The sequence below is a fragment of the Nannobrachium achirus genome (assembly GCF_963921795.1).
Source record: "Nannobrachium achirus genome assembly, chromosome: 4".
In the NCBI taxonomy this organism is placed as follows: Eukaryota; Metazoa; Chordata; class Actinopteri; order Myctophiformes; family Myctophidae; genus Nannobrachium; species Nannobrachium achirus.
The window spans coordinates 26,450,020-26,475,019 of NC_137813.1; the positions used below are offsets into that span (position 1 = coordinate 26,450,020).

The 25,000-nt window shown below is 43.5% G+C and overlaps 1 protein-coding gene across 1 annotated transcript in view; it reads left to right on the forward strand.

Annotated features, from left to right (window-relative positions):
- Positions 1-25,000, forward strand: part of elfn2b (extracellular leucine-rich repeat and fibronectin type III domain containing 2b) — a gene marked incomplete at both ends in the record, with an annotated part of 139,195 nt that overhangs the window by 26,573 nt on the left and 87,622 nt on the right. The gene's annotated exons all lie outside the window — the stretch shown is intronic.

Sequence of the window (25,000 nt, forward strand, 5' to 3'; positions counted from 1 at the left end):
ATCATCCCATCCTTAGTTGTGTATCTATGTGTGTGTGTGTGTGTGTGTGTGTGTGTGTGTGTGTGTGTGTGTGTGTGTGTGTGTGTGTGTGTGTGTGTGTGTGTGTGTGTGTGTGTGTGTGTGTGTGTGCGTGCGTGCGTGCGTGTGTGTGTGTGCACGTGCGCTTTGGGAGCGGTTTATACGGGTGAGTGCGTTGGGGAGATGTGCCGTGCAGAAGCATCTGTTTGCATTCCAGCGTGTGCCAGCCCAGCAGTGGTGGAAAAAGTACTCAAATGTTTTACTTAAGTAAAAGTATCAATACTGCAATGCAGAAATATACTCTGTTACAAGTAGAAGTACGGAATTAAACATTTACTTGAGTAAAAGTATAAATGCAAAATGCATTTGGGTCCCCATCTGGGTAAATTGACTATAATCAATTTTTTTGTCTTAAAATACAAAACAATATTATTGAAATCAAGTCTCCATGGCATGAGTAATCAATAGAAAAAAAGGCATTTTGGGGGTGAACTACTCCTTTAAAGTACCAAAAGTATAGGTACAAAGTGTTTGAAAATTGAGACTCGGCCGGTTTCATATGGTTTTATATTTACCATAAAAAGGGCAGAGCAGACAACATTTTTGAGAGACGCTCATTAAGGTGTCTTTATTTGGGATCGGATGATAACCTGATAACACACATACACGCGCGCACACGCACGCGCGCGCGCACGCACGCACGCACGTGCACACGCGCGCACACACACACACACACAAAGAGATTTACACATGCGCAACACTATTTCACTGTGCACAATGAAATAGTGTGGCTGCAAAGGAGTTTTTATGTGAATCGCTTCTAACATATTCATAAACACTCCCACTCTGGAAACATGCAATTATGTGTTATTAGATGAACATTCATAATGATAATGTGAGGCACTCCTCGCCAGCTCAGTGGCCTTGAGGTTAGAGTGTGCACCCTGAGACTGGGAGTTGAGAGTTAAATCCCTCCCCACACTATGCTAGGCGGCTAGGCTAGCAGTTTTCATGTGAAGTTCAGGGATATAGTAGCTAAATGAGGCATTAAAGAATTACAAATTCCTATCGAATATCTTAATTACAATGAAATGAAGTTGACATTTTTTTTAAGGGCAACAGTTGTATAATCGCAATATTACACACGAGGGTCTGCCAGTTATTTGCACTTGTGCCGTGCCTACGGAACTCACCTTTGGCTCGTTCCTGCAGGAAATAATCGTGATAATGTTGCTTAAATAATAAAAAAAGGTACCAATGCCTCCTTACTCGGCACTCTGCGTCAAGGGTTGGATTGTGAGTAAGTCCCTGTGACATAGGCTACTAGCGTCATGTCCAGGGGGTGTACTTGTTCATTCAAGTCTCCTGACTTATGGTCACATGGCTTGGGGACTGTTGGTTCCAACTTCAATTGGAATGTGAGTTTCCAACTTTGATTGATTTCCTGTATCTGTGCTAGTATCTGTGTGACGTGGGTTTGGGAGACCAGAAGTATAGGTCAAGTGGAGTGACCCATGTCCACTAATAGGATACATTTGTGTACCATTTCGTACTTGTGGCTAGGTGTGATATTGTCTGATCTTGGTAGGCCTATATAAAGGATCTTTAACACATCTTTAACACATTTATGGCTAGGTGTTGTTGCACCTATAGCCATAAATTATAAATCTTGTAGAGTTATATAAAGACTTTTCTCTCTACAAGAGTTACAAGCCGGAGCCGGGAATCACAAATGTAAGGTGCACACCTCATTGTCCAAACTGTTCTGTAGCGAGCAGGCAACACCTCTTTATTGGAAACATATGGACTGACACGTGTCGCAGTGTTGCCTGCTTGCTAGAGAACAGTTTGGACAATGTGGTGAGCACCTTGCATTTGTGCATGTTTGGAGCAGCGAGATGGAAAACCGAGCTCAACCAGCAGTGATTCCCGGCTCCGGCTTATAACTCTTGTAGAGAGTAATAGTCTTCAAAATAAAAACAATCTACAAGAGTTATAATTTATGGCTACTGTTGCACCCAGAGTTCAGGCTGTGTACTGCGCTCTTCTAAAACTATTGTCATTATGTGGAATCACCTCTTAGTGCAAACCTAACATTATCAGCTGGTATACTGTACATACTGTATATGAGCGTTTATGGTACCACGACAGTAGTGGGTGTTGGGTTTATAGTTCAAGCCAGAGAGTTGTTTCACAAGGATGTTTCTGATGTACACTATTTATGTTGGGGTTGTATGCCTGCATGCCATGCAGTTGAGTCTAATAAAGTCTGTATTGTATGCAATAATGTGAGTTCAGCACACGCACGCACGCACGCACGCACACACACACACACACACACACACACACATTATGTGATATAGCACAGCAATATCACATAATGAAATTGCAGTTTATGAAATATATATTTCTGTTCTGTGTGAATATGTCGGAGCTTTGTTAACGACATTCTGTTATTTTGAGTTATATACTCATAACTGTCCTATCTCTATTGATCTAATTCAGAAGCTTACATTTTAGCAAGGACTACAAACTTCCAAACAACTACAGAAACATAATATACACACGAAAGCTCACAATTATAAGCCAGCAGCGTGTGGCACTATTATTTTCAAGAGAGACAGAGAGAGAGAAAGAGAGAGAGAGAGAGGGGGGGGGGGGGGGGGGAAGAGAGAGAGAGAGAGAGAGAGCGCTAGATAGATAGCTGGCGATGGCTTGGCTTGGCTTGGCTTGTGTTGTGTTGCATAGCATGTTAGCAAATGTAGGAGGTTACTTTGCGAATTACTGCCACAGATCCACGTGTGTCAGTCTATGTAATTCAGTCAGGTTATCCTCTCAAAATCCTCTTTTTGGAGCTGTGGAACACAAGCTCCCAATAGACAGGTATGTCCGTGGGTATGTGGGTGGGTGGGTGGCTGGCTGGGTGGCTGGCTGGCTGTCCGTGTCCGTAGTCTGGCAATACCTTGAGTGGCCACACACAACACACTAGTTAAAGGAGGGGCGCTGTTTTGTGCAGGCCAGGCACACTCACCACTCACTCATAGGAACAGTTTACAGTTCACACACACACACACACACACACACACACACACACACACACACACACACACACACACACACACACACACATAATTTATAGATCTAGAACACATAGAATTTATATATAGAACACTTAGAATTCATAGATCTAAAACACATAGAATCAAAAGCATAGATCTGGAACTGCTCAAATTCACAGCTCCACTTCGAACGAGGTTTGATTTTTTATATACTGTACATGTTGAATTCTTCATAACCTTTCTGGCTGAGATGCAACAAAGACTTGAGACTGGCATCGCGCTGTGAAACAACAGGCTAAATGGAAACTCTCCCAGAATCCATCCCGAGTTCAGAGAGCTGAGAGTGAGAACGGAAAGGATGGTGCCCAGTAGCCGACCAAATAGTGCCATGACAACTTAATTACTCGCAACACACAATAGAACCGTGTTATACAAAATGTAATGCCTCAACTCTTAGTGCTTGTCAGGGTGGGGGGTCCCCAGTTAAAATATGATTATTTTGGGTCTCGCGACCTGAAAAGGTTGAGGACCACTGTTTTAGATAAGTGATGGACCGACCGACCGACCAACATTGCCATCCTTAAAGACCCTCTCTGCTAGCGGAGCTGAAAAGAAAAACAGATGGATAGCTGGCGTGTACATGTCAACATGATGACACAATAATAACAGGAACACACCATGGCTGGAGAAAATGCTTCACTTATCCTTGAGCAGTTGAATTGCATGTGGGTCACGCATTTGTCAGGTTTTTTTTTTTTTTTTTTTTTTTCGCTCTGTATTTTGTGAATGTGTTGTAATTGAAGGTTAAACAGCCTCTGACATGATGTAACGCTATAGCTCCCATCCTCATACAAGAGTGCAGTACACAGCCTGAACTCTGGGTGCAACAGCACAGTATTCTGGCACATATGTGTTAAAGATCCTTTATATAGGACTACCTTGATTCGACAATATCGCACCTCGCCACAAGTACGAAATGGAACACAAATATCTCCTAAGTGGACATGGGTCACTCCACTTCTCCGTTGGGATCAAGAGCCTCATGTACCTAGCTCGTAGATCGGCTATTTTCGAATCGCTAAAATGTAAAATAGGGTCAAAGTGCTTAAACCTTTTACTGGGGACCCCCTGGGACCCCCTCAAGGACCCCTGGGGGTACCTGGACCATACTTTGAGAACCACTAGTCTATATAGGAGGCAAAGATGTACCGTATTTTCAGCAGCTAGTGTGCGTTAACTGTATTATGTGGTGTGTGTATATCTCCCTGCTGTGGGCCTGTTATCATCTCCACCTGGGCCAGGGAGCCTGTGGCGGAGGCTGAGATGGCGAAACATGGCCGTGGCCATGATGAATCGATACAGAAACAAATCCTCCCTCTCCCCCAAGTCAATATTCATATTGACTCTGCGACGTTCTCTTTTAAACCCAGCCACAGGGAAGACGCTGCTTTGGTGTCGTAGTGTCATCTCGAGTTCTGTAACCACCTCAGAATACAATGAGGCACACACACACACACACACACACACACACACACACACACACACACACACACACACACACACACACACACACACACACAGCTCTCTTCATTCAATTCAATTCAATGTGAACGTGAAAATGAAATGTGAATGTTGTGTTAGGCTATACGATTCAGTGCAGCGGACCCAAATGCGGACACAGACAATGGAGTGACAATGAAAGGGGAGTTTATTGCAGGATAAAGGGGAATGAGGGCAGGGTGGAGGGAGGGAGGGAGCCAGTCAGGTAGGGATGGGGGGAGGGAGTGGAGACGGCGGATGCCTGTGCCAGGCTGCACTGGCTGGCAGAAGGCAGAGCAGAGCAGAGCTGAGCTGAGCGTGCCTGGCAGACAGAGGGGAAGCTCCAGAGGGGTTTGCAGGTGAGTTAAGCAGGCAGACAGGCAGCCAAGTCGGACAGGAATCTTCCTAGTGTCGTGCTTTTCAAAGTGGCGCCCACGGCTCTGTGGCCGACTGGAAAGGAGAGGTAAATGAGAGGGGGAAAAAGGGTAATTATTTAAATCTAAATATTACGTTCACAATTCGAGAGGGGTATGGCTATTTGTGGGAACTTGTGGGTCCTCATTTCATCGTACCTTCGCACACCCCAGAGTAAAAAAAAAACTCCCCTTGACAAAAAACGGACAAAAAAAGATACAGTATATACTCGCACAAAACAATCTGGGAGCTAGGCCTCCTCTCTATGCTCCTCGATAAACAACCTGGGACACAAACGATTTTCATGGCTGGAGGACGGAGGGGGGAGGAGGAGAGGCAGAAAAACGTGGTTATAAGGGAGAGAGAAACAGTGGAATACATGAATAGGGCCATGACAGGGATGTGGCATTAGACATGATGGCATTATGGCAAAATGGCTGCCTCTCCTTTAATGTTGTCTTTGTTATGAATTGGTCTTTTTATTGATAACATTTTTCTTGTGATGTTTTTGTTTTTTCCCTTTCTGCATAACTGCCATCACCCTTCAAAAGACCTGAATGAATAAGAATAAGTGACAAGGCAATGGAAACTTCTGTTAACATTCAGAATTACATTTTTACCCCTTGTAGTATTTGTTGTTTGGTTGACTTCTATGAGACAGAAACAGGCAAGAGAAAATGTTTGATACTATACTGTTTGAGGGACTGTTAGAGAGGCGAATAAAGAAAAACTGTAGAAGACACAAGTAGAAGTTCTAAGTAAAGTAGTCATCAAGTAAGAGTAAGAATGAAGCTGGTGAAAAGACAGAGTAGATGATCTACCAGTGGTTCTCAACCTTTTCAGACCACAACCCCCAAAATAATCTTATTTTAACTGGGGACCCCCCCACCTTGACGAGCACTAAGAGTTGAGGCATTACATTTTGTATAACACGGTTCCATCAGTGATGTGTTCTAGACTTTTTTGAGGGCATACTATAATCTATGATCCACGGCTATTCGTATGACATGATAACATCAGAAGCGGGTGGTTTTGTTTGTACACTCATTCTAAGCTCTGTGTGTAACCTCAGGTCACCTCCCAGCATGGAGGTATTCTGTGTGCTGTAACTGGCTGCGTTTGATTGGTGAAATGGAGTCATGTGACAATTGAAATACCAGTCAGACATTTCTCTGAGGGAATGAAACAGACAGAACATGCCTTGAATAGAATACATTACCAGTAAGACTCCCTAATCGGGAGATAAGTGACCGTAGGTGGCTTATCTCCACAAATAGGGCAAAAATGTGTTTTTCCCAAATCTTCCTGATCCATGTTGATGACATGAGTGTAGACATGCTGTGTAGTGATATTCGTGATTTTAGGGCAAAAACTGTAGGAGCAGTGTCCAAAAATTTGTTTTAAAAATCGGCCTGAAGGTGGCGCTAGAATAGGGCCATGTGAGAAATGAGGGGTGGGGTCTCCGTGTTGCCTTGGCGGACGAATAGGTACCGGCCCCGGCTCTCCCGGACGCTCCTAGCCCGAGTTACGGCATTTTATGTGCGCTGCAGTGGCAGGGGGTCCTCCACTGGGGGCGCCACCACTTTTGCATCCGTTCTGGAGCACCAGGAGTCGGTGGTCCCTGGGAATTCCCCGTGAGCAGCCCCGTTGGGGTGGTCATTTGGTCATTTTTGCACATTTGGTCATTTTTTACATCTGGGGGTCCCCCAGGGACCTGGGGGTCCCTGGGGCTCCGGGGGTCCTTGGAGGTTGTAGTTTGGCAGGCAAGGAGTGTGTGTGTAAAATCTGGCATGGATCGGGTCAACGGGTGCGGAGATATAAGCAGGGAAAAAGTGTGATGTGTGACGTGTGAGCACATTTGGTCATTTTTTACATCTGGGGGTCCCCCAGGGACCTGGGGGTCCCTGGGGCTCCGGTGGTCCTTGGAGGTTGTAGTTTGGCAGTCAAGGAGTGTGTGTGCAAAATTTGCCATGGATGGGGGCAACGGTTGTGGAGATATGAGCAGGGCAAAAGTGTGACGGACTCACTGACTCACTGACTGACTCCCAGACAGCCCGTGGAGGTTTTGGTAGTAAATGCGACCTACGGTCGCAATAATTAGTGGTGTCCAACGATTAAATATTTTAATCGCGATTAATCGCATGATTTATGTAGTTAATCGCGCGATTAATCGCAAATAAGTCATCAGCTTTTATCAGGTCACAATGTAACTTAGAGGGATATCTTTCAAGTCTTTCGTGGCCCTATTAACTTGGGAGTGGAAATATTTGCTGGATTTGTGCGAAAGTATGTTAATCTTTTATTCAAAATCAATTAAAAACCTGAATAAATCATAATGGTATTGCATTAAACAGACTGCAGCTGATGGGTATAAGGATCTGCTAAATGATTACTGTTGTGTCCACCTTTATGCTTTAATTATACATTGTATTTTTGTTACATCAACAGGGATGGACCTTGTAGCCAATACAGTCGATATTGTAGCCAATGTTTGTAAATATGCAATTAATTGCGATTAAAATAATTAATCGCGATTAACATAACGGTGAGTTAATTGCGATTAATTTAGTTAACTCGGACAGCACTAATTATAATAAATCAAATATAATAATAATATATTATAATAATAAAAAGGTAAGAATATAAGTATGCACAATGTAGCCAAATCTAGCTCCAAGTACTTGGGGTCAATTTGACAAATAGTAAAATAATGGAGTAACATAAAAATAAAATGTAATAAAGCAATTCTTCATGAATATTTGAGTAAGTGTTACTACTCATGCACCTCTGCAGCAATGCTATAATTGCTATAAAGTATCCCATTAATGTGATATTGATTAAGTGGATGGCCATTGAGCTGGCAGGAAACTTATGCTTAAATACCTGTGAATAGCATATAGAAATGATCCAAAAGCTAAGTCTTTGTTACGGGTCAAAGTAGTTGACATGCATGAATAGTATATCGCTCTCATCTGCTATGGAATGGAATTATTGGTTTACTCCCGTCCCTTCCAGGGCTGACTAAGACCCATTCCTTTAGAAAAGTAATCTCTGTTCAATAAATGTACATGTCAAGTATCGCCCTCAGTGTTTTACAAGCTAAGGACACCTTAGCTGAGAGAGAGGTGAAGCAGGGCCCCCCAATACATATGTGATATAAAATGATTTATGTTGCAGGTTAAACCTTTTCCTAGATTTCATAGCTTGACTTGTTTGACAGCACTATCATCAGTGTTGTGTAGCGTAGCGTGTGATTCATGTTAATGTGTATATTTTCAGACATTTAACCACTTAAACCATCACCGCATCTCTTTGCCGAAAATAGACTGTCGTTGCATGACACGTACGTTGTAAGCTTGTATTCACTGTGAATGTTTCCACCAGAATAGGGGGGCTCAAGTAAAAAAAAAAAGGCGGGTTGGCATTGACAGGAACCATGTTGTATTGTAGATAGATCACTGTTCACGCCAGTCTGACATCTCATTACCCCCGACTACGTGTCTATAGCGGTTAGGGATAGGTTTGGTAATGGGGAGAGTTGGACGAACGTAACGTCGGAATAAAGCATGTCGGAACAACGCTACGCACCCTAGCCTATTAGCATAATGAAATTGGGGTGAAAAGAAGAACAATTGTCATAATCAGGGACGTGCAAAGAATGTTAGAGAGGCAGGGGCTGAAACCTTTGGTGAAAATAACGAAAATAGCCGACCTCCAAGCTCACAAAGAGGGCATTTGCATTTCTTTGACCATAGTAAAAACTGCATTCATGGTCGGGAGAGGGCACTTTTTACAGACGGATAAAAGGGCAGGGGTTCAAGCCCCCTTTGATGTCTATGTGTGCACGTGCCTGGTCATCATAATAAGCAACATGTCTCCATAATAATTAATCATTGGCCTAAGGTCAGTTCTACCCACACATCTGCATACTAAACTGTAGAAATGGATTAGAATTGGGACACTGTATTTCTTAACTGAATTAGGAGCATTAGCTGTGTTGATACAATAATCCCTGACCAAAATCCTTGGCATGTATTCTGGGTACTTTAATATCCCTAGCCTGGTCACAAAGGAATGTGCATTTATTTATAACTTAATGTAGCGTGACTGCAGCAGGCACTGCATGAATTCTTGAATTCTTGCTTGTGTGTGTGTGTGTGTGTGTGTGTGTGTGTGTGTGTGTGTGTGTGTGTGTGTGTGTGTGTGTGTGTGTGTGTGTGTGTGTGTGTGCGTGTGTGTGTGTGTGTGTGCGTGTGTGTGTGTGTGTGTGTGTGTGTGTGAGTGTGTCTATCTAAGTGGTGTAATGAGCTTTTCTGCAAGAAATCAATTGTCTCCATTTCTCATATACCGTAGTTAGCATCGCTTAAATTAAAGCATTATGATCGTGTGGTGATTGCTGTGAATATGAATGACTATACAAAGGTGGTCCTGTCGCAAGTTGGAGATGTTGCAGAGCACGCGTCATCCCTAAAATTGCAGATCTACAAGCTCATACCGTAGAGCGGCTATTTTTTACCAAAAGATCTGGTGCAGAGTGAAAAACAGAACGTACCAGGCAAGTATATACAGTTGCAACTTGGGTCCGTTTGACAAAGTAAACGGGTTTAAGTGGTTAAGTACAGTATAGGCCTACTGGACAATGACATGAACCTGAAGGCAGTTGGAAACAAATGTCTCTCATGCGGGGACGTGCAGAGAATGTTAGAGAGGCAGGGGCTGACATTTTTAAAGGGGATTTTTGGTGAAATATCGAAAAATATTTCGTGAAAAGCACCGAAAATAGCTGACCTCCAAGCTCACAACGCGTCACTTTCTGACTCGTTGTGAGCTTGGAGGTCGGCTATTTTCGGTGCTTGATACCACACTGAACTAAGCATAATGAAGTCAATGCTGCATTCAAGTTCAGGAGAGTTTGGACAAGGCAATTGTCTATGTGTGGACGTGCCTGCTCTCACACGTCACACTGGGAGGTATTTTTTGTTTGGAAGTGAGTTCAGAGAGAGAGACAGAGACAGATAGAAAGTGGGGGAAGGAGGAAGGATTATCTCCACATTCTCCTGTTAATCCATGGCGTTCCACAGCAGAGTGTGACAGCTCCAGCAGCCTCAGTCAAAGCATGATATTGCATTGTGTCTGGAGGGTGCTGGGAAAAGGTCCCAGAAACAATGGAGATTTCTGATGTCATCAATCCCAGGCCCTAACTTGCCCAAGGGCCTGCTTTACTCTGATTTACACCCTACCTTCCCCTAAAACGTTAATATTAAGTCCATATCATGTATATGGATATATATTAATAAAGGATAAATAATATGTCCATATACAGTATGGACATTCCCAGATGATGCCCTGTTAGGGTAACCCCTTATGCCCATATATGGAGATCCCCAGGCATCAAACCCAGGCCCTAACTTGCCAAGGCCCTGCTTGGCTTTACTAAGTCTCCATATATGGGTAACTGGTCCGATATACATCACTGGCCAGATGGCCAAGAATTGGTGCGACCTTTAGGGCGAGGTCGCATGTCGCCTTGAGGCGTCTTGCTAGTTATCGTCACTTTCGGGCAGAAATCTTGTATCTCCAAGGGAACCCAAAGGGGTTGCACGTTGGCATTTTGGCATGTTGGCATGCTGCGTTAGAGGCTGGGATATTAGCAATGTTTCTTAACGACTTGAGCTATATATATAAACGATGCAACCACATTGCCCTTGTAGCCCTGTTTTCATGGATGGATTTAACGTGCGGTTACATAGAACACTAGCAGGGTGCCCACTGCCCAGTGTTTTTCAGGTTGTTGTGTAGGCAAAATAGGCACGACGTAATACTTTTGTGTGCATTTTGAGTGTGGTAAGTCGACTATCAGTAAGGTTTTTGAATCAGTCAACTCCATGTTTGGGAAAACTTTCAGGCCAATCTGACCCCCATTGACCCCCAAACTTACAGCTCAAAGCTTTTACTTTTATTACAGCATACACAACATTTCAAAAAGTTGCCCATGACCTTCCCCAGATCACAACACACAGCCCAATCTGACCTGTGGTGTGGGCGTGAATAAAGGCTCACCGCTCTGTCCGCACAAACCATTTTAAACAGAACCGCAAGAGGTGAATTTAGAGAAGCCCTCCATGGCTGAATTGCGCTATGGCTTGGTTGTCATTTAAAGGACGACTTTGTTTTTTTACAACAAGGGTTCATATTTTAGATTGTAATTAGAGAAAAGAAAAGATGAGTGTTAAAATGTTTTCATTTACTGCATACTATCGTTTTAGAGATTTTAACGATTTAGATTTCAGTGGTTGGGGCATGCATGCATACAAGTGGCTAAATATGTATTTTTACACACAATATGCCCATTCCCAAGATGCACCGCAATCCTTAATGGGCAGATGTGACTTATGGGGGCTAGTAGTGTTACTGTAAATAGTAATAAAGAAATCAACGGCTTAATATGTCTAAAAAGACATATCTAGCCGCTTGTATATATTATATAGCCCCCACCCACTGAAATCTAAATCACTAAAATCGCTAAAGCGATGGAAAGCAGTAAATTAAAACATTTTAACACTATTTTCTTTTCTCTTATGACAATCTAAAATAATATGAACCCTTGTTGTAAAAGTTTCCTTTAAAATGTTTACCTGTCTTTTGTACACAATGAAATCCTCAATGTAAAAACTGACTCTGAGAGTGTAAAGTGGTCCCCACAAATGGGTCCCGTCCCGACTCACCGTTTGAAACTGTCCTAAACCTTTAGGTGTGACACTTAAAGATTTTTTTTAACTTCAGCAAATGATATACTGGTACATACTGTGTTATGAGCTCTGAACAGAACATCGTTGCCTTCGGCATCAATATCACCTTTTGACAGTATTTCATCAACTACTGCCGCACCACCATGCTGCACATGATGTGATAGATGTACCACAAACCCCTTGGTTACCTGTTCAGCATTGAGAGAGAGAGAGAGAGAGAGAGAGAGAGAGAGAGAGAGAGAGAGAGAGAGAGAGAGAGAGAGAGAGAGAGAGAGATGCATGAGATGAGAGAGATGCATGAACCATGGCATGAATGTTCAGGTTTCAGACTGATCTCCTGATGTTTGGTCTGTAGTTGTCAGGACAACTCATTTTGACGTGTAGAGCAGGGGTCTTCAACGTTTTCAGGCCAAGGACCCCTTGGTTGAGAGAGAGAGAGAGAGAGAGAGAGATGACCTTTTGGATACATGTCAATTTGTGTTTTCTTTGAACCGTCAATACTTCAAAAACCTGACCTTTCACTCTGTACTTAGTCTGCTCTTTTCCCCCTCTACATTGAACCTCTTTGCCGAAAATAGCTGATCTACAAGCTCAGGCGTTGTGAGCTAGTAGATCTGCTATTTTTGGCTAAAGTTCTCAGAATATGGACGCTAGGGTTCAAGTGGTTATTATAAAAAAGGAGAAGAAGGTTTCTATCAGACAAAGATTTGAAGGACCCCCTGTAGTAACTCTGAGGACCCCCTATAGGGGTCCCGGACCCCCTGTTGAAGACCCTTGGTGTAGAGGCCTTAATTCACCCAGCACAAAGCATAAGGGTTCCGTTTAATCAGTAAATGTATTAAACAAGGTGCACATTCATTGATTTAGTGACACAAAGAAAGAACTCAAATCACACATTACCAAACATCGTCAAGGTAATTACATTTATTCAAATGTTAAAATTAGGCTACACAATTCTCAAAACGAACTAAAATGTAATATAAACAGATGGCAATAGTTAGAAAAACGTGTATGTAGTCTCTCTCTCTCTCTCTCTCTCTCTCTCGGTGGCAATTTGCGCACTGTTCATACCAAGGACATTCATGGCTTCAAGGAAGGACAGAGAGAGATAGAGAGGCAGGATTGAGAGAGAGAGAGAGAGAGAGAGAGAGAGAGAGAGAGAGAGAGAGAGAGAGAGAGAGAGAGAGAGAGAGAGAGAGAGAGAGAGAGAGAGGTGAGTGGCGAGTGGTGATGCAATATTTTCAACACACTTTTCCATATCTCACCCTTTTTTCTGCTCATGTATTTGTTCCTCCTTTACACTGTGTTCTTTCTATTTTGTAACACTTCCTATAGTCTAGCCTAACATAGACATTCTATGCCCCGGCAAATCTCACCGGGTCCTCCGGCGTCTGGAATGGACGCGGAGGGGGACATGACTCCTGCTGCTCTCCGCTTTGAGTAAATGTTGAGGAAGTGATCCGTGGTGGAAAACGAGTGATATATCATAAGCCTAAACAAACCAGTTCACATGAACACTACTGATGTAAAATAAGATATCTGAACGGCTACTTATTTTATATACAATTAAAATGTCGTGAACCACAGTTACAGGGGGGCTAGCCCAGGATTTTCTTCTTGAAATGCCTGGATACCGAGGCTACACTTCCTATGAAGACCATCCTACTAATAAACAATGTCTTTCTGATATACACGCATGCTGACATCACTGATACTTAAACAGTGCCCAAATTTGGAGATACTGTAACTGACATCACTGATACTGCCGCCTGTATTGCGCATGCATCTCTGCCATGGTAACAGCCTCATGCTGAAACAGTGCCCAAATTTGGAGATGACTGACATCTCTGTTATGTCTGGGTTCTCCAACATTACTTCTGAGACTCCTATTCAATCCCTCATATACTGTGCAGTGTGCTGTGCACACCCCATAACCCAAACTGCACGTATAATTCTGAGCATGTTCGAAGGGGAACGGACTAGTGCTTGGGGAATGCCCCATAGGTCGAACTCCCGTTGGGTCGAATAGCGTCGGCAGGTTAGATAATCACTCACCAGCGTCGACAGGTTAGATGATCACCCGCGTCACGGTTACTGGAGTTAGGCTTAGGTTTAGGTCTAGGCATAACTTTACTGAGGTTAGGGTTAGGGTTAAGGTTTGGTGGTCGGATCAAAGGGTGTTCGACCTAATGACATGTTACCTTATAATCTGCCTCCAACACATTATAAAGCATTGTACACTTATGCATCGTCATACTTCATAATAGCTGGAAACACATTTATTAAGGATATAATTATTATATCAATTATAATTGAGTTATAATGCATTATAGTGTGCGTTATATAGACAATTGGAATTTTATGTGTGAAATCCCTAGCATTTGTTGTCAAGCAAACAGTACCTGACCTGTCTAGACTCTAGACACGTCTGTCTAGCATGTACTGTATGGGAGCATCAAACAAAAAAAACGAGGTGACAGAAAGGGATACAAGGAAAGACGAGTGAGACTGCTAAGAATGCTTGGGGCATTGGCCAGGGTGTCTGAGAGAAGGAAAGAACAGACTTACTGTGTGAGCTGATCTGCTGTATGTGAGCGGGAACTGCATGGTGTGGGGGTGGAAGGAGCAGGGGCGTCACAAGGGGGGGGAGTGGGACTGAGTTACGAAGGGCCCCAAGGTGGAGGGGCCTTCATTATTTTATTCTTTAGCTATTGAAAATTAGCAGATCTACAAGCTCAAGTGCCGCGCTGCGAGCTTGTAGATCTGCTATTTTTGAAAAGTCGTGAAAATGCTTGCAAATCTTTGAATATGTGTATTTTTTAAGCAAAGATTTGTAACTCAAATTTGCTTCTGGGAGGTCCCTGGAACGAAATATTTTGAGATGGGGGTCCGTGGCCAAATGCATATCATTTTGGGGGTCCTTCACATGGAAAAGTTTGAGCACCACTGACATAGAAACATAGGTTTTTCAAAAAACCTTCAAAGACTTCTTGATTTTTCAAAAATAGAGCAAATTTTTCAACAGTTACAGTAAAGCACAAAATAACACAGTGAATCCTTGTACCCAGGGCCCAGAATTTGGTGCGACGCCCCTGGTAAGGAGCTGCCATGCCCTTGATTGACTTGTAGCGACCTGACCAGTGTGTTTTCTTTCTCTTGGACGCATGCCAGTGAAGGGAACACAGAACGCGGGGCGACTTGAAAAACCTTTCTTTCTTTCCTTTGCTCTTTTTTTTTACCTTTCAGTTCCTCTCCAAATCTTGAGCGTGGAGTTGTTGCTCACCCCAGCCCCGTGGACATGGGACTGTGCACATGCACGTCGTCGTTGTCGGGCAGAAACCTTGTATCTCCAAGTTTCAAATGTGTACGTTTTTTTCCTGTAAAGTGAAGCCCTGCCTCATCGTACAAGACTGTTGCACGAGACTAGTGAAAATAGCCGGTTTTGGACATACAAGGTTTCCACCGGACAACGACGACATGATTCAGTGGTGTGATTCATCTCGCCCTCGGCCTCCCTCGCTGCCTCACTGAGGCCTGGCAGCTCCAGGCATCTAATTGGACACTTGAAGAATCAAATAGACTGATGAGGCATTTTCCCGAGCCGACCCCGGGACGTCACGTGACTGCACCTGTCTAGCCGCGTTTGCCGTCGGTGTGCTCTAAAGGTGCCTAACTTGGCATCTAGTACACGGCTGGAATTGTGCATCTGCCCAGAGTATGCACAGACGAGAACATTTTTCATTGCATGAATGGGCCTCGAGGTATTTTGGACTGCCAAGAAATCTTGCGCAGTTGGGAAATCAAGCATGCTAATGGTACGGCGGGCAGCCATGCGTCCTCATGCTCGCTGGGAGATTCAGCTCTGTATGCAGAACAGCAGTGGTTGTCCACGTTGGGCCTGCTGAGGAGGACCCCCAAGGGTCCTTGCGGGGAACCCCGGCTAAATGATTGATCTTCACCATTATTTATTACTAGAAGCTGGGCCGCCCTTCGGGCGGCCCAGCGTCTAGTCGGCGACCTGGCCAACTCGGAACAATGTAAATAGGGAATGAATGCCCCGCCCTTTAATGCAAACCCCATTATACCTGTTTTCATAGGACCCGTTTTGACCATTTGTCTGCCTGTGTCCATTTATGCCCATATATGGAGATATCTGTATCTGTCTGTCTGTCGGTGTCCATTTTATGTCCATATATGGAGATCACTGCAGTTATAGTTCTGGGTCCATTTTATGCCCATATATGCCCATATATGGAGATATCTGTCTATCTGCGTCCATTTTATGCCCATATATGGAGATCTCTGTATCTGTCTGTCTGTGTCCCTTTTATGCCCGTATATGGAGATCTTTGTGATTCTGCATCCATTGTATGCCCATATATGCCATATATGGAGATATCTGTTTATCTGCGTCCATTTTATGCCCATATATGAGATTTCTGTCGCTTTTTCAAACAGATGGTCAAAACGGGTCCTATGACAACAGGTATAATGGGGTTTGCATTAAAGGGGGAACCGGCACTGTGTCTGCAACACAGTCGGAGGCACAGACAGATACAGAGATCTCCATAATGGGAATAAAGGGACACAGACAAACAGATGGAGGAGGAGACAAACTTAATGCAAACCCCATTATACCTGTTGTCATAGGACCCGTTTTGACCATCTGTTTGCCTGTGTCCATTTATGCCCATATATGGAGATATCTGTATCTGTCTGTCTGCGTCCACTTTATGCCCATATATGGAGATCTTTGACCATCTGTTTGCCTGTGTCCATTTATGCCCATATATGGAGATATCTGTATTTGTCTGTCTGCATCCATTTTATGCCCATATATGGAGATCTATGCAGACACAGTGCCAGTTCCGGAAAATCCTGATGTCAGACATCAGAATCCGAACCTTTCGTGCTGGTTCCAGAAAATCGTGTATCGGGTCGGGTTGAGGCCGAGCACTGCACTACCTGCTGCGGTGGGGAACGCACGTGCCGAATTTGAAATAGGGAATGAATGCCCCACCCTTTAATGCAAACCCCATGAATGCCCCACCCTTTAATGCAAACCCCAATATACCTGTTGTCATAGGACCCGTTTTGACCATCTGTTTGTCTTTGTCCACTTATGCCCATATATGAAGATCTCTGCACACACAGTACCGGTTGCGGAAAACTCTGATGTCAGACTTTATGCCCATATCTGGAGAACGCGCGTGCCGGTGGGAAGAAGGGTTCTCGAGATACGCGGATTACATACATACATACACATTCACAGAGATTTTGTGTTGACTCATGTGGCGTACGTGATGTCAGAGCCTTTTATGAAGTGATGTCACAATGACTCAGCGCTTGCGCCGATTTCCTCCGGAACAGCCTGATGTCAACAATCAGCTCCGCATAAGGAGATTCCGAACGTTTCGCGCCGGTTTCGGAAAACCGCGAGTCGGGTCGGGTCGAGGCCCGGCACTGCACTCCGCGCGGCGGCGGGGAACGCGCGTGCCGAATCTGAAGCCGGTGGGACGAACGGTTCTCGAGATACGCGGATTACAAACAAACAGACAGAGATTTGTCGCATTTATAGATAGATTATACATGAATACATTCTAGAAAGATGCGATTGGACATTGCAAGTGTGGTTGCCTTGAGGCGAGTCACACTTGCAAATATCTCTTGTATCTGTCAGGCCTTGTCCCTATTCGAGCAGTGCTCCGTCCTTGTCCCTTTTATGCCCATATATGGAGATCCATGATGTCATAAATATTAAGCCCATATCTTGGAATGCCCATATATGGATATACTTTGTCAGTCTCATGTGGTCTATGATGACAGACATCTATGATGTCAGTTAATTCCATATTGTGAAAAGTTACATTTTTATTAAAGTCAATGGAGAAAATGTATTCACAAATAAATGTATATAAATGAAACTATATAACATATCTCTTAGCGAAATACAAGGAATCGATTCCCGATGAAGCCGGTCGATTTGACATATGGCCCAAGTGCATGCCACCAAAACTGTGGGAGGAGTAGCACAGCAAAATAAAGTTTATCTAGGAAGGGCAACCACTAGATCACACAAAAATGTCTATTTTAATCGTCATTGTTACAGCATCTCTACAGTATGGAACTTTTGAACCAACGATTGGGCCAAATCATGTCCAGCAATAAAAACTGTTCTTAGATTGTGGTCCCAGAGATAGAAGTGATATCAGACGGTGGTCCATGGCATAATGGATCTCAATCTGAAGGTCCTTGAAATGGAAAGAAGTTTGAGAATCACAGCAAGGCAGCATATTGAACGTTTTGTCTGCAGCTTTAGGGAGAGCACCACCTCAGGTGTGAAAGTGTTGATTTTTTTGGACATTGTCTCTGACCTTGACAGCAAGCAGTCTGCTGATCAATTGATAGTGTGTGCGCGTGCGTGTGCGTGCTTTTATGTGGCGGCCACACTGCCAGGCCCTGGCAGTGCTTAAATGAACAGCTTGACAGGTTTGCGTGTGTGTGGTGCCGCGATAAGGACGTCTGCTGACAGCAGAGAGAGAGAGATAGAGATGATGTGCACGGTTTGACAGTATTGTGGGACTGCCCAGAATCTCAACGGAGCACGTACAATGACAGAGACTGCAGAGGTGAGGTTTAGTGAAAACAGTCCCTTTGGCTTTCAACTTGAATGTATGCAGAAAGCATCAGGTAGGAAACAATGGTTTCTATGGTTTCGTTGTGGTCTGTGTAGGATGGTGGTTCCCAAAATGTTTAGCTCGCGACCCCAAAAGAGAAATCAGACCTTTGTCCGGGATCCAAACTATTGAAAACAGCAGATCTACAAGCTCACAAGCTTGTTGTGAGCTTGTACAGTAGATGTCAAATGATTTGAAATAATATAGCCTAATAATAATTTAAAACTAAATAAAGGAACAAAAAAATTAAGAGATAAAAATGTGTCCGTGACCCACAAATGAGTCCCGACCCAGTGTTTGTGAACCAGTGGTGTAGCAGAACCAGGAGACTGGAGCATAAAACTATGGAAGAGTATAAAGTCAGCCGTGTAAGCCCTGTTTTATAAGTAGCCGATCTAAAATAGCCGGTCTTGGAGATATCTTTCCAAAATGTGGACGCATTTCGAGAAGTAGTACAAATGATGACATTGTACGCCAGGTTGAAAGTGGTTGAGTCTGGTATGAATGAGCAAATCCACGTTCTATTAACTCATCTAGTGCCATTCGCGAGATGTCTCGCGAAATGTACTCGAGTATCTGTAGTGCCATTCACGGGATATCTCGGGAAAAGTAATAGATTACTGTAACGGCGAGTACATTACCGAGAAGAATCGCCGGCGGTCCGGAGACGAAATCCGTCGCTGATTTTGCATCATCACGGCTCCACGAGCACAAAATAGTCCCATCCATAACATTGAGGTGGACGGGGGATCTCATCTTTAATGTCCATTATCTCAAAACTACACTTTAGAAGCTAGGATGGAGGCAGATGCTCGCTTATGTTACACAATGATAAAAGCTCCGGTCGGCCATTACACAACTCCACGTGGACACAGATCGGTTCCGGCGCACGATCCGATGACGTCAGACCGGAAGTGATTTCGTGGTGGACTTCTGGCCTTCAAAATAAGACAACGCAAGTGAATGGGACCTGAAGGAGGCACTTTGGACATTATAATCCGTTAATGTCTGGGGCTCTGAATGAGTTAAAACATGTTTCGATGCAGTGAAAAAGTCAACTTCTCCAAAGTTCACTATGACTGCTTCAGATGCATTCATTTTTTACCTGTGAGCCCTCAGCAGGCAGCTGAGGGTCATTTACAATTACAATTTACAATTTAAGCATTTAGCAGACGCTCTTGATCCAGAGCAACTTACAACTAGAAAGATGCAAATGTGGTTGCCCTGACTTGAGTCACCAGGAATCCGCTGGGAAATGTATTCCGTCTTACCAGTTTGTCCCTTTTATGCCCATATATGGAGATCCCTGATGTCAATATTAAGCCCATATCTTGGAATGCCCATATGTTGGACATATGTGGCAGTCACATGTGGTCTATGACATCAGACATCTATGATGTCAATCATCTCCATATCTAGGTCGTCCTCCGACGAGTCTTCCATCGCCGCTTCCAGTCATCCCGGTTCTCCATAAAGCCGATCAGCTTGTTGGTCGCAGAATTTTAGCATTTTGCCATTCAAGTAAATGGCAAAAATGTATTCATCTATTTTCAACTATATAACATATTTCTTTGCAAAATGCAAGTAGACAAGTCCAGATGAAGACGGTCGATTTGACATACGGCCCAAGTGCGTGCCAAAACTGAGGAGTTGGAATGCGCTGAAGGAGGACACAGGGGAGGTGAAGGCTGAGGACTTGCGTAGGCAAAGAACTTGCGTAGGCAAAGATGCTGTCTGTTAGTGGCATGATAGAGTTCATAATGCGTAATATATTTATTTAATATAAAATACAATGCTAAAAAGAGTAAAATCATGATTGTACGAAGTAGGGAAGACAGACAAACAACCTTTCCTGACTTCTATCTGGCTGGCTGTGTGCAGTGAGCTTACTTATTTGGGCCATATTATCTCAATGACCTTTCACAAGGACATCTATAGACAGCGGCAGAAGCTGTATGCCCAAGCCAACATGCTGTGTTGCAAATTTAGCATGTGCTCAGTACCTGTGAAGATATCTCTTTTTAGATCCTTTTGTACACCACTGTATACTGCCCACCTTTGGTGTCGCTACAGACAAGGCAGCATCAGACGACACAGTGGCTTACAATGACTGTATGAGGCTGCTGACTGAGAGCTCCGAGAAGCTTCAGTCCAAGCCAGATGTTTGTCAGTGTCGCGGTACCCACCTGCTACGCAACCTTATGTACAGGTTTATGTGTGGGGCATCTGAGTCAGTAAATTACATCATCTGTGTTATAACGGACCCTACACGCAGTTCTGTCAGTTCGTCATCTAGACTGCGGAACCATTGGCGTACATGTCTGTATGTATGTTTTGTAGTATTTTTATTATTCGTTTTTTGTATTGCTATTTTATTGTGTTGTGTTGTAACTGATATGGATGGGTCTGAAATAAAGATTGATTGATTATTAGGATAAATCGATTAGCTGGTGTGCATGACTGCAGCTAATCTTCTTGGGGTCCACACAAAACATAAAAAGACATTCGACAAGACATTACAGGACAATGATATCAAAATAATGATCATTAATGAATCTATTTGTATCCACCTTCTCATGGACAGTATGCTTTTTCATGAGAACTATTAGCAAACCCACTGTGAAAACTAACCAAGACTACTGAAATAGTAAGCAAAAGGCAAAACTATAATAAACTTCCCGCGGACTAATGTAGTCCTGTGATCAGTTTGTCACTGTCCCTGATTGGGTGGCTCTGGTCTGACAGGCAAGCTGAGTAACGGCTGGGCGAAAGGCAAGCTGAATAATGACTGGGTGAATATTCAGACAATCGGCACAGGGGGGCAATTTGACACAACAGCTGTGACAGTCACGCTAAGTAATGAGCTAAACATTCAAAGGATCCTCCTAAATGATGTTTTGATTGGACGGCTCTGACATTAATTGTCCCCTTTTTATCTTGCAATTGTGGCTTGGAGCTGGTGATTCCTCTGAGAGGAGTTTATGCTGATATGGAGTGTACGACTCTCTTGCTATATAGTGTGAGATTTGTGTGTCTCTCTCTGTCGTCCCATGTTTATTTCCTTACACCCAAACCCTGGTTTACTCTAAATCAGTGGTTCTCAAACTTTCAAATTTTAAGGTCTCCCTTTAAAGGACAACTTTAGTTTTTTACAACAAGGGTTCATATTTTAGATTGTAATTAGAGTAAAGAAAAGGTGAGCGTTAAAATGTTTTAATTTACTTTGTTCTATCAGTTTATCACGTTTAGCGTGCTAAAACGTGGGGCATGCAAACGCATGGGGGCATGCATACAAGTGGCTAAATATGTCTTTTTAGATACAATAAGCCAGCAATTTCTTTATTACGATTTACAGTAACACTAGCCCCCATAAGTCACATCTAACCATGAAAGGTTGCGTTGTATATTCTGTGTAAAAAGACATATTTAGCCATTTGTACAGTCACTGAAATAAAAATAATTAAAATCTCTAAAACGATAGAAAGAAGTAAATAAAAACATTTTAACAAAGTTGTCCTTTAACTGACAGTGTATAAATAGAACCAAATGAACCTGTCAGGGCTCTGACATTTATACACTGACAGAGTTACAGACTTGAATGGGTCAATTTAGACCCCCCCTAAAGGAACCCACAGAGTCCCATAATCCACTTTGAGAACCACTGCACTATATCATTCCAAAAACACACACAGAAACCCTTGCACACACACACACACACACACGCACTCACACCACAGTATAACACACGTTGCACCCACGCACAGTGTCTACACTTAATCCTCGGGCAATGATGTCATTGCAGTGTGAGTGTGAGTGTGAGTGCGCGCGCGAGTGTGTGTGCGTGTGTGTGTGCGTGCATGTGTGTGTTTGTGTGTGTGTGTGTGTGTGAGGGGCGTAGGTTGCTCAATGCCAGGTGATGCTGACACTGTAGATTCTCTTGCTAATGAGGTGGAAATGCACATACGTGACCATGAGCTCATTACACGATTTCATCTCTCTCTATCCCTTTTCCTTCATCCTCTATTCCCTCAATCTCACCCCTCTCTGCATCTCTCACTCACTCACTCTCTCTCCTCTCTCTCTCTCTCTCTCTCTCTCTCCGTCTCTCCGTCTCTCACACACTCTCTCTCTCTCTCTCTGTGTTATACCAATCTCGTCTTACATAGTCCTCAACCTCCTCTATTTTACACTCCCTCCGTGTTTGTGAGTGTGTGTGTGAGAGAGAACAAACCTATAGATGTGTAAGCACTATGATTGATCTGCTCAACAGATTCTCATTGTGTTGGTGGCATTGCTCCTAATGTGATTATCAGTTTGAGTTAGCACTCATTAAGTCACCATGAGAGAGAGACAATAGTCTAGCTTTAGCCAGAGGATTAGATACAGTAGGTATACCAGTAAGACGGCTAAGGGCAAAACGCGACCTCGCCCTGTATTGGCCATATTTGGATTCTGTTAGTGTGGTTTTTCCTAACAGGGCATCATCTGGGATACAATCCCTTTTATGCCCATATATGGAGATCCCTAACAGAATCCCTTTTATGCCCATATATGGAGATCCCTGCTCTGAGTATCTGACATCACTGTGATGTCACCTTTTTAAGCCCATATATGGAGATCCCTGCTCTGAGTATCTGACATCACTGTGTTGTCACCTGTGATGTCACAGTGATGTGTCAGGTGAACCACAGTGTCAGCTTGTCTACTGACAAGCTGTGACGGTTCTGATAGTAAACTGCGACGTACGGTCGCAATAAGGCATGGGACACAACTATTGTTGTCGCCCCCTAAGACAGAATAAATTAATTAATGCATGACTGACAGGAATTGACCAACCAGACCACGTCAGACCAACTACAGATCAACCATGCACAGACTTCCATTAAAGCACAAACAGTCGGAGGCGTATACCTCACCTGACCTTTTTCTTTCTCCTGCTAGCTAGACCTACAAACTTGATATTCAGAACCTTCCACCACTGGTATTGATAATGTAACACGCTAGAACCACATGAGGTGAGGCAAACACACCAGGACAGAGAGATGTTTCACTGAGAGAAAACAAGAGACTGAGAGAGAGAGAAATGCAGCAGACACCAGAGACACAGGAGAAGTAGGAGATGTTGGACGTGCACTGCTATGTTATTAGGTTTCACCCCTGAGAATGTCAGAGGTGATAATAGCCAATTAGCTCAAGGGCCCACAGGAGACTTTATACTTTGCTCAAGTCCATGCCTGACTGAAATGGCAAAACAAAACGTTGGGATTCATGACTGACTGCCTTTGAATACTGATGCCTCTGCAGTCCAGTGTTTGTTTGGTAGAGTGAGTGGTGCCCCAACGGGTACATACTGTAGAGAGGGTTTCTGTGTTCACCCATTTAGGCCTATGATTATAATGCTTTAACCAGTGAAAAATAGCAGATATATAAGCTCACAGCGCGGCACCGAGTGCCGCGCTGCGAGCTTGTAGATCTGCTATTTTTGAAAAAGTCGTGAAAATGTGTGCAAATCATTGAATATGTGTATTTTTAAAGCAAACATTTGAAATTTGAATTTTGCTTCTGGGGGGGGTCCCTGGAACTAAATATTTTGAGATGGGGGGTCCGTGGCCAAATAAATATCATTTTGGGGGTCCTTCACATAAAAAAGTTTGAGAACCACTGACATAGTAGTCTCTCAAGAACAGACTAACTGAGCTCCAGTTAAGTGAAAAGGACCTTTTCTTTGACGATGGTTGGCCAGATTGCTGACATAGAAACCTAGGTTTTTTCCAAAAATCTTAGAAGGATTCAAAAGACACTTATAGAATCGGGTCAAAATAAGTCGAAAAAAGTTTTCACGATTTTTCAAAAATAGCAGATCTACAAGCTCGCAGCGCGGCACTCGGTGCCGCGCTGTGAGCTTGTATATCTGCTATTTTTTTATTTTTAAAGCATAAAATATTGCGTCATATTGTGTTCAGGCCTAAATGGGTTAAGGTAGACATCTACTGTGGAGCAGGCACATCAATAGACCTGTCTGTAAAAAGGGCCGTCCCCAGGCCATGAATGCAGTTTTTTACTGTGGTGAAAGAAATGAAAATGCCCTCTTTCCATGCCATACCTGAAGGCAGCATTCAAGAGAATTGCCTTGTCCAAACTCTCCTGAACTTGAATGCAGCATGTTACTGTATGTTGAAAGAATTGCCCTCTCTGTGTAGAAATATACATGCCGTACGCCACATCAACAGTATTCACTTGATTATGCTTAGTTCTGTGTGGTTTCAAGTACTGAAAATAGCTGCAACACGTTGTGAGCATGGAGGTCGGCTATATTCAATATTCTCAGCAAAAGGCCCTTTTAGAGATTTCAGCCCCTGCCTCTATAACATTCTCTGCACTGTGGCGGGTACGCGTTTGAGACTAACCCCTCCCAAAACATATTGCATTGCTCTGCGACAGCGACAGTATTATCCCTGTCTGTAGAGAATGCTTTGTGATTCATCCGCCTCAGTAAATGCGCGTGATGAATTACAGTGGAGCACGCACTGGATTAATTTGGTTG